The sequence below is a fragment of the Danaus plexippus genome, chromosome 12, assembly GCF_018135715.1.
Source record: "Danaus plexippus chromosome 12, MEX_DaPlex, whole genome shotgun sequence".
Lineage (NCBI taxonomy): Eukaryota > Metazoa > Arthropoda > Insecta > Lepidoptera > Nymphalidae > Danaus > Danaus plexippus.
Window position 1 is genome coordinate 6,580,855 of NC_083545.1, and position 10,824 is coordinate 6,591,678.

General features: G+C 32.5%; 1 non-coding gene across 1 annotated transcript; it reads right to left on the bottom strand.

Annotated features, from left to right (window-relative positions):
• Positions 1-1,821: 1,821 nt before the first annotated feature.
• Positions 1,822-1,953, bottom strand: LOC116772779 (small nucleolar RNA SNORA16B/SNORA16A family). Its single transcript, XR_004353669.2, has one exon. It is a non-coding gene; the product is annotated as a small nucleolar RNA SNORA16B/SNORA16A family (small nucleolar RNA).
• Positions 1,954-10,824: the final 8,871 nt, after the last annotated feature.

The following is a 10,824-nucleotide window of genomic DNA, read 5'->3' on the forward strand; positions in this document are numbered from 1 at the left end:
CCAAATAGGAAATATGTTACTAAGTATCACTTCAGCTTATTGTCCCAACAGTAAGTCATTGTAACAAACGGGACGTAGCTCGTCGCCGCAAACATGGTCGAAGGTAGAAACATTTTTCTGTACACTAATTACATAATTATGTAGACACAATTGCGATGTACAGAAAATAACAGCAATTACCAAATTGAAAGTTCCTTAGTGGATTGTATTTTAATATATATATATATATATATGACAGATGGAAGCGATTCAACGTTTTCTTTGTATCAGGTTGTTTAAAACAGACTTGTTAATTGATATATTAACGAAGCTATACATATTTGAATAGAAAGAAATGTATCACATTATAGTTGTAGTATTTTAGATATTCTAAATCTCCGCACCGTCTCAGAAATATTCTAAACCATTGTGAGCACATTAGGATAAATAATATCCCTAACATTATTCACACATAAATTATTAAGCATGCATGCATGCATGGGAAATAAGAGACTAAACAATGTACCGATTCCTTAATAAATGATCACATTCAAATGGGGTTAGTTCGAACCCTTTGCAAGCGACACCTGGCCTTTAAGATGCGAAGTCAACAGTTCCTTTATCGCATTAGCATAATATTTATAATATTTACAATGGGATGATTCTCTGTAAGTCTGATGATGCACGGCAGCTCATTGTTGGAAGATAAGGGACTTAACAATGAGGCACTTTGTGATAGCGGTTTGTCAGCCTCATTGAAATCTACCTGATCCCAGGAACAGGAACGCAGAGATCCGTTTGAAATTACATTAAAATAATATTTAAAATCTATTAGTGTTGTCCGTGCATTGAAATTCTACAAGTTTTTTTTTTATTTATTTTTATTTAAACCAAAAAGTATAACTATAAATAAATGTAAATGGAGGATTAAATATCAATTCTGTTAATTAAATTATCAGTACATTTATTTATTTGACATTATCATGTATATCATTGCGTTCAATTGAACCGATTTTTATATAGAAGTAATTGGATATTAAAAAAAATAAAAAAAACGATGTATATGATAGTTTTCACAGCGACCCTTTTAATTCAACAATGGAGATCGTTTGTCTAAAAACCGTCAAATGATACGCATTAGATTGTATTTTTTTTTGTCATTACATTCATCGTGTTATGAATACATTTAAGACAGGAAGGATGTGAAAGTTTGTATTGAAGACGCCGCATGGTAAAGGGTTGGGGAGCGGCTGAATCGAACGAAGATACGAACAAAAAAATAACACTATAGAATTACCGCGGCTTGCTCTCTATAGGATTATATAAATTATATTAAAAAGCGAGCTCCTCGTGCGTTTATCGCGTCCTTCTATTGACATGGCATTTCGTGAGGTCATGCAGAGATGTTATCTAAACATTATCTACATATGTACGTATTATCAACGGAATATACTTTCACTTCAGTTTTATCCGATCAATCAAATTATTTGTCAGGGCTCTTCGGCTTTCTACTTGAAAATTCAATGTCAATATGCAATATATATACATGATAGTTTTGTCTGTCTTAGTCCGTGTTAAAACAATACATATATAAACTATCAGCGCCATCTATAGTCTGCGTTGATGATGTGTAACTACTTGGAATTCCGTAATCAATGGTTTTGGACACCACATTTAAGCTACATTAGTGTAGTTTCATCAAAATTGGCTCAGTAAAGTTTTCGTGGAACACCAACAAACATCCGTACATGCATTCTTACAAATTAACGCATTTATATAAGTAGTATAAAAACCTTTTTAATGAATATTTCCATTTAGTATCGTATTACATTAAAATGGTAAAACTGTTGACCTCCTTGGTGATACGTTAGAGGTATGATTCACCTAGACCGCGACCGATAGAGATCTTCACTATAGGCTTTGTTTGACTACCATATTTATAGGAAAAATATGAGAGCTTCGATAAAAGCCAGCGCGATACAACCTACAACCCAGGATCGAAACCGTAACCGTCGCGCGACGAAGCGAATTCTGACCACTGGACTGACGCCAGCGCTAACGTTAAGTCGAAAATGTAATAAATACAAGTCATTACGCTTATATAAAATTTCTATATAATATAAACTTGTATCCATAATTTGAATATATACGATCCTTACCTCGTATGTTATAAAAAATATCCGTTTCACGTAATCTGAAACAAAATAACATACTCATTTAATGAACACTCTAATACAATTTAACTAACCGCAGGGAAATGTATACAGTGACATAAAATCATCCCAGCCAGATGTCTGACAAACCAGTTGTATAAATATATAATTGTGAATCTATTACATATTAAGTTCCTTATCATGTGAAGGTGTCAAGTATTCTCAAATTTCCATCTATCTTTGTCCAAGTCCACTTATCTGTTAGATATCTGGCTGTCACGAAGACTAACATGCGAGCAATTTGCATCAACTCTTTAAGTAAAACTGTTCGCGCCTCCTAAATACAGACGACTGTCAATCCTTGTGAATTAATTCAGTAGAATATTGATTAAACATAACAAGCGCGTATTTTAATATGAAGATTTTTGAAATTTTAAAACTAACGTCGAATAAACTTGTCTACCGAAGTTCGGATCATCGGTGGTCTAACTTTTCCTCTCCAATTAACTCGGACAAAGATTATATAATATTTTGGCGATGTAGTCATCGCTAATTTAAAACGTATTGCCAATTAAAAGTGAAACAGCTTGTGAAATCAATACCCTTTTTTTTGGAAGCCATACAATGACATTTGACACCGCACACGACTTCAACTACAATGTTTTATCAAAAATTAAAATATCACGTTGCGTCCCGGGCTCGCGAAATGCGATGCAAATTTGAATTAATTTAGGAAAGCATTCATGAAGCTCGCCACTTGTTTTGAGCTCGAATTTCTGACACGTAAGCCGTAAAAATTACACAATATTTCCTGTGATATATCTTAAGATATATTTATAAATCTGAATTCGAAGATTACCGCGGGCGTTACACGAATACAAAGAATATTTTTGTTCAATATCAAACATAGGATGATATATGGCATCGATTTATTTGTAATATATCACCCAACCCAATGCGTCCAATCATTACAGAGATTAATTGATATAATGGAAATAAATCACAAATATAAAAATTAAATTACGCTTTATTGTGCAAGAACAATGGACACTTATAAATCAAAAAACTCTAAGCAATTATATTAAATAAAAAAAAAAAAATCTCAAGAAAGCTCTCAAAGTTACAAGAGCGCGGCACCACAATGGGTTTTAATAGTTTTTTTTTGTGCTGTCTATTATTATGTTGAGAGTAATGAATTGTCTGTTACTTTATGGTTACATGTTTTGACAGTTACATATAACAGTTAAAAATGGGTTTAAAATATGTAAGGACACGAGTATCATCTTAATTGTTACTTGTTTTGTTAACAATTGTATGTTACGAAGCTATCCGTGGTATTATAGTAGCGTTTGCGAGTTACGCGTGATGTACGTATGTTTGTCATTAATGTAAAGCAAGAAGTTTTGAAGATTCTTATTAAATATAATTTGCGAATAACACATTACTTCTTTATTTATTGCTAAATACATAAACGATCATTTTTTTTAAATTTATTTAATTTAGTTTATTTAAAAATTCGTACCATCTTTAAATTTAAGTCATGAATATAACTCATTAGAAGCAAAAATTATGTTGTGTCATAGCCAGCCTTGACATTCAAGGAAAAAAAAAATGGCACGAGGAAAAAATATATGTATATAAAATTTAAATAAACTATTGTGTGAAATATATGTTATAGTATTTAAAAAAAATTAATGTATATAATAATATGAATTTAAATAAACTCAACGCTGTGGCGTCGTATGATACTCTAGGCAACACGGGTATATTGACAAAATGTTATCTGTGGCAAATTTTAATACATTTGCAAAATAATCAAAGATCGTATAAATTAAACATCAAAACTGGGTTTCATTTTGTAATGGTTCAATTTAATGTTAATTACTATACATTAGATGTTTTACCGAAACATTAATGATAGCAATATCCATTGCTAGCAAATAGCAACCGTACCAATACAATGTGGCAAGTGTTTACGGAGTCGCGTTCTATTTGGGGCCGTGACCGCGTGACTCACACGTAGTAACAAACATACACAGGCGATAACATGCCGAATATATATATAACAAACAAACACACACATACACATACTACAGTAACGACAACCGACAGCTTCACTATCGAGGATTTTATTAAAACCAAAAAATAACAAGTCTTTCTCTAAGTCAAATCAATCACCGTGTCAGATTTAATCAAAACGGTCACAGCCGTTGCGTAACAATCAAATTATTATGTGTAATTTTCATAAATTACATACAAGCATTGTTGCCATTTAAATATATTAATTTATTATTATAATTGAAGCTAGGAAATTTGTAAAATACACCCACACTGATACCTACATCACAGTTATATATGAATATAAACGCTTAAACCTTTATATATTAGTAATATTATAATCTATATGAAAAAAATACCTTGCGAAAATTTGTCAAACTGACAGATTAATGACACAAGAATTCAAAATGTCATTGTCATAAATGACATAATGTTAGATGAGACTTGTATAAAACAAATGAAATGTATACCAGAAGCGAAATTCCTAATTGATATAAAATTATTTATTTATTACAGCAATATTTCATACAATAAAAAAAAAATTATATATTTCACGAAGACGGCCAGTTATCGATTAATTGGTATAAAATACGAACGGGTATTTTTTTTAATTGAATTAAAATATCATGACGTATCGCCAGTTTAATCTTTATACTGTAAACAATCAATTTGTTGGTTAATTTTCTTTATAATTATAGTATATTTACTCATGCTTGAAGAATCAATTTTGCTTCAGAGATAAAATCAGCTAAAGTCTTTTGAGATATTTTTGTTTGTGTATTATGGTATAAGTTTTAACCGCGGCTATGTTCGCGTGTTTATTAATATCATTATTTAAAAATATGCCAATAAGTACATGAATAATATTATTAAAATATCATTTTACACAAATTGCTTTAGTTTTTTTGAGTTACTGTCAATAAAACACGCAATCATACATTTTAGTGAGTGCTTATATTTAAACGCAAATTATTGTAGTAATTATTAAAAAAAAAATCTTTATTATATTTAATTTCTATTCAATAAAATTTTAAAAATTAAAACGAAAATCATACAAAGCAACAAAACTAACAAAGACCAAACAAAAAGCATGAAATCCGCACTATAAAAAAATTTTGGACTAACAATGACATAAGGTCATTGTATTTAGAGATAAAATTATACGTTAAAATATGACTATAGAGATAAATATTTATGTACAAAAAACATTATTAATAATTTAACTATCAAGAAAATATATTTATTTTAAATATATCTGGCGAATAAAATATGTCTCTCAGAAGCCAGCGACAATGTAATTATGCATTTAAATGCAAGATATTTTGGGAAGCGTCTAAAATAAAATCGATTTCGGTATCGAGGGTAAACGACTGCTGGATGTGTCACTTACACCCACCAACATCTTGTGACAGAGTGCACTATGCAAATACATAGCCAGTTTAAATAACTTAATGCCGATTCCAGTTTCTATACTAGTTTGTACAGTTTTGAGTTTAATTAAAAAACATTAGTAGAGTTTGACCATAAATAATAATTAGTTATTCGAAATTGAACAGAGGCTTTGAGTCATCCATCTTGTCGCCTGAGGCGAGCCTCGGTACTGATTTATATCACAGGTGTCACTTTTATGGAATGCTTAGTTTTATTATAACTAATTAATGCTTTGTAATTAAAAGAAACTTCTAATAATAACTATAGAGTAATATAAATACTTTTTGGTCCGACAATACTTTGAACTAAATATGAACTGTTACTGCCTACATAAAAAAAATATCTAAGTTCTAATACGAGATTTTAACTCATTATTTTAAGTTGGAGGGCGTTTTGTTCTTGTATTGTAACGACGAAAAAATATAAAGACATTTTGATATTATCATATAAAAATTGTAGTCAAATTATTAACCTTTTAACTGTTTTTTAAACTTTTGGTTTATATATATATATTTTTTTTTCAACATAAATTTAATTTTCAACCACATATTTTAACATAAGTTACATTTGTATTTAGTTTTTGATATTTTCGTCCGATAAGGGCTCGAGTTTAAATAATCGTGGCAACAAGATAAAAAATATGCGGCTGTTTTTTATCAGCAAAATTACTGTTGCTAAGTGGGCTGATAAGAATTGACTGAATACAATTATTTCAGTGTTAGAATATATTTAAATACTTAAAAAATAATTATTATTCAGTTATAGCGACTTTTCGAGTGGCGGGAATTACTCACTAACACTTAGCACTTTTTTAACTTACCGAGGCATAAGTAATCTTCTTATTCTTCAATCTTCTGTATTTAAATACAAGTATATATTTTTTCGAACGATCCTTAGCACTGCAGGATAGTGCCATGATATTTTTAAAATATTCAGCACTTTTGCACTATCAGTCACTTTCCTCGTATCATATCATATAATAAAAAAATGGATTTGAAAAAAATGTATTTTTGTCAGTTTTTATATGTCAGCGACGGAAAAAAAATATCGCATATAACATGCGACACATTCACTATCCCGCTGCACGTTATTTGTAAAGTAGCATCATATTAAATCTACTATTTCCAATTAGTATCTGAGTCGCCAACGTACAGGATACGAGTTAACAAAAAAATAAATGATGATACATGTTCGCGCGTCGTTTGTAGTTTACTAGGAGGCGCTGCAACACGAGCATCACCCGCGCCAAACCAACGGATTGTGTAAACGCGCGCCACTCGCTCGCCGCTCCGTTGGCGTCGAGCGCGGGCGGAGGGGGGAGGAGACGGGAAGACGGGGGGCGCGGGGGGACAACGGGCGACACAGAGTACGGCGAGCGCGGGGGCGATCGGGGGACCACCGGGCGGGAGGGCGGCGGAGGGGGTCACCTCACGCACACATATACACATACCGTCCCATACCTCTCATTACTAACGTTCCTATTTTGAATACTACAAGCCAAACTAGCTTCTATGCGTTAGGTATACGAACGACTGGCCGCGTGGGAGTGAGAAGGAAAATTTTTCGCTATGCGCTAGTACAGGACGACAACATAGCTAGTTGAGCCGCGTGAAGCATATGTGTTGAACGCTCCGCAATAGTGCGGTAGTGTCAAAGTGCGTATGAGAAGTGCTGTGTCTTGAAAAATTAATAAACAAGACTATATCATCTATATTGAAATTAAATTATAAGCGAGTATGAGAATTACATAAAAAAAATATAACAAAACGCGTTACATTATTAGCCTATACGCTAAGGTTTAATTTATTGGTCATCTTACATCAAATATGTCGAGTCGAAACGTTTTACAAGTATCTGGTTGGAACTTAACAATCGAGTTCCGAAGTAGGTTGATTTAAATATAAATTACGTTCATAGAAAAAGCAATAACAATATATCAAACATGAATCAATGGCCTATTAATATTCAGATAGTTAATATTTTATAATGAAAACGTTTAAAATAAATAATTATATATATAAAAATATCATGTATGAAATGCACAGATGTATGAGGGGCGAATGGCCTCCAAGTTATTGAGGACGAGTGTAAAGACCTTTGGTGTCGTATGTTTTCAAATTGTTATTGTGATGAGTAAAATATGAAGGCGAAGGTTGAGACGTTACACCCACAAGCACATTCGAAATTCAAATATTCGGTACTATATATTGATGCAGATAATACAATATTAAACAATAAGTGTTCAATTTTCTTTTTTTTTTTCGGTTTTAGTTATACAGCCAATAATATTATTATTATAACACTGAGGTTTTTTTTCGTTTGATACAATTGTATATATACAGACACTGATATGACTCATGTCACAGAAATATATAAGTATTAACATATTATACTAACATTTTAAAATATTTGTATCCAATAAACGGATTTTTTTACGCTATCCGAGATATTTATGAAATACCGAATGAGTTTTAATAATTATTGCAGAAATTATACGATTTTACAAGACATTCTTGCAATTTAATTTTGGATACATAAGACAAATTTAGATTTATGTTTTTTTTTATTATGTAATATGTCCTACTTAAACTTATACCAAGTATGTTATTTTGAACTTTGAATGTTTTATCAAGTGTAGAAATTATACATTAGCCGGGAAAAAAAGAGGCAAATTAAAGTTTGATTTACAACTGTTTTAGTTGTATCGCTTTTAGGCCTAACATGAAGTTTTGGATGTAAAACAAATTGACGTTTGTTTGAGTTTTTTTTATTTCAGACCTATGCTGGTATTATTGGTGTGACAATTATTTTACACGTTAGTTTTTTAATTAAATTTAAATGATAGCCCAATAAATTAGTCTCAAAGTAAATTATATATAAAAGATATTGTATTCCAATAGGATTTTTATTTATTTATGAATAACAAAACGATTTAAATTTCACGAACTTACATGAACCAGATGATGTGTTGAAATGTGTTTTAACTCTTAATATAATTTTCGATGTCATTTATAAAAGTACTTTCTGAGTAGGAAAACTTTTACCGAACTATTATTTACCTTAAGTCTTCCATCGTAACGTATACTACAAAGTTTCACAACACTATTAACAGAAAACTCGATCGTGGAACACTCCGCTATGTCACAGTTATAATATTTGAATATTATGTTATTGTTTATGTCACCGCCAGTGGTTGATGGCGCCGTGTCGTTCGCGTCACATCCTCACCTAATGTTAACTAACAGCGTCTCTTTTCCCCTCGACTTCAACGCCGTTCTTCGCTAAGGGCGCAGGCGCCCCCGGCGTTTTTTAAACCGCGCCCATGTTTCCGTAATGCTGTCCGAACGCGCACCTTTTGTGAAAATGCCTTTTTTCTTGATATATTTTTTTTATCACCGTCCCTCTCTTACGCACTAATCCTCCTATCCTTCGTCCCTTTCGCCGTGTAACGGTCTACCGTCATACTGTTCCATCATATAACTGGATGCGTTATACTTTCTCCCTCTAGAGACGTCGCGACGCGGGTGACGCCAATTATTTTGCAGTGTTTTCAACATTTTAACGTATATCCAACAAAATGTAGTTCAAATTTCGACCTTATCCTGTTATCATAAAACTTATAAACGGATGTCGAGTGTGTTGTTACGGCTTTACTGTACACAATGCGAAGTGTAAAGTTCCGGCCATTTCTGCGATAAAAAAAACGTTTCGCATGCACGTAACCACGCCTTTGTATACACGTATTGCCGTCTATTTTACTCCTTTTTTATTTTTCGTTCGCTCTCTCGCTCGCACACGCACACATTCGACACCCTGAGCGGATGCTTCGGGACGTCTCGGAGACGCGCCATCTATCAGTGAATAGCGGAACTTCTTGTTATCTAAGGGTTGTTTTGACTTCATTTTCCCTCTAGGGGTGGCAGCACTTAGTGAAAGGGGTTGTTTTTAGTTCCGACTTTCACCGCACAGCGCCACCGGCTCAGAAGAAGAGCATCAAGAGAATTTATTAACCCTATTCTAATAGTTGTTCGTTACTAAAAAAATATACATAAATATATAAAATAGAATCAATAAAAATGACAAGAGATTTAAGATTTAAAACACGCATAAGAGAAAATAATTAAATAGATTGTTTCGTCCATTAAATGAGTTAAACGAAAAACAAATAACATTACTAATAATAATTTATAACATTACGCATGAAACGAAGTTAACAACTGCATTTTAATGTTACGAACCTCTAAATGTAATTATCTTAACGTAATAATTTAAGCCATATCTGTATTTCTAAACGTAGCCATGTTTATTTCCTTTAGTGTTTGCTCTCCGTTCATAGAACCGGAATTATGTACGAGAAATAAGACTCGTGTCTCAAAACAGTTTAATCTCAGGAGTTTGTTTTGAAATTAGCATTTTATTAGCCGGTTCGCGATCGTCTGCCGGCAGGGGGCGCTGAGGACGGCGCGGGGGATGTGGTAGGATTACGTTGAATTTACTTACAGGAAATGTTTACAGTGGAACGTTCTGATTATGATGGAAGACGACACACGAAAACAAAAATCGTTAACTTTTAAGTATAGTTTGAATCAATTAAAATCAAATAAATAATACAGATATAAAAAAGTCATCATTACGAGCGGGTTTTGAAACTGCGATATTTGGAATTATTTTGTTAGATGCTGTACTTTTTTTTAAATATATAATTATAGTCACATAAAATAATAATGTTCAAGTTTTTTAGTTCAACGTTTGCGTTTGATTGTCTTGACATATTTAACGAAATACACCGACCGGTGTACTCTGGACGTCTATGGTCGTTGATGGGACTGGGATCTCGATTACGCTGTGTACGCACAGACACACGAATGTACTTAGACATATGTAATTAATTTTATATATTAAAACACGGAAAAATATTGTGTTTGTCACAAACCGCTACAGTAATAAGGCGTAACTGTCATGACTACTACTGACTAGTAGTCGTTGGTCCCAACGAGATGTTCCTTAATGACTACATACGTGCCAATAATATTGTTGATACTCTAACAGAAGTGAGTATTTTAGTATGCTTTTTCTTTATAAAATCGAGGTCACATAAGGTTCCCAAAAACAACCTTTTTTTGACGAAAGGTTATCTATAACTCGTGGCTTTCAACACCGAGGTCTCGCTGACAAAAATATTCTCTAACTCCCTAATAATAAT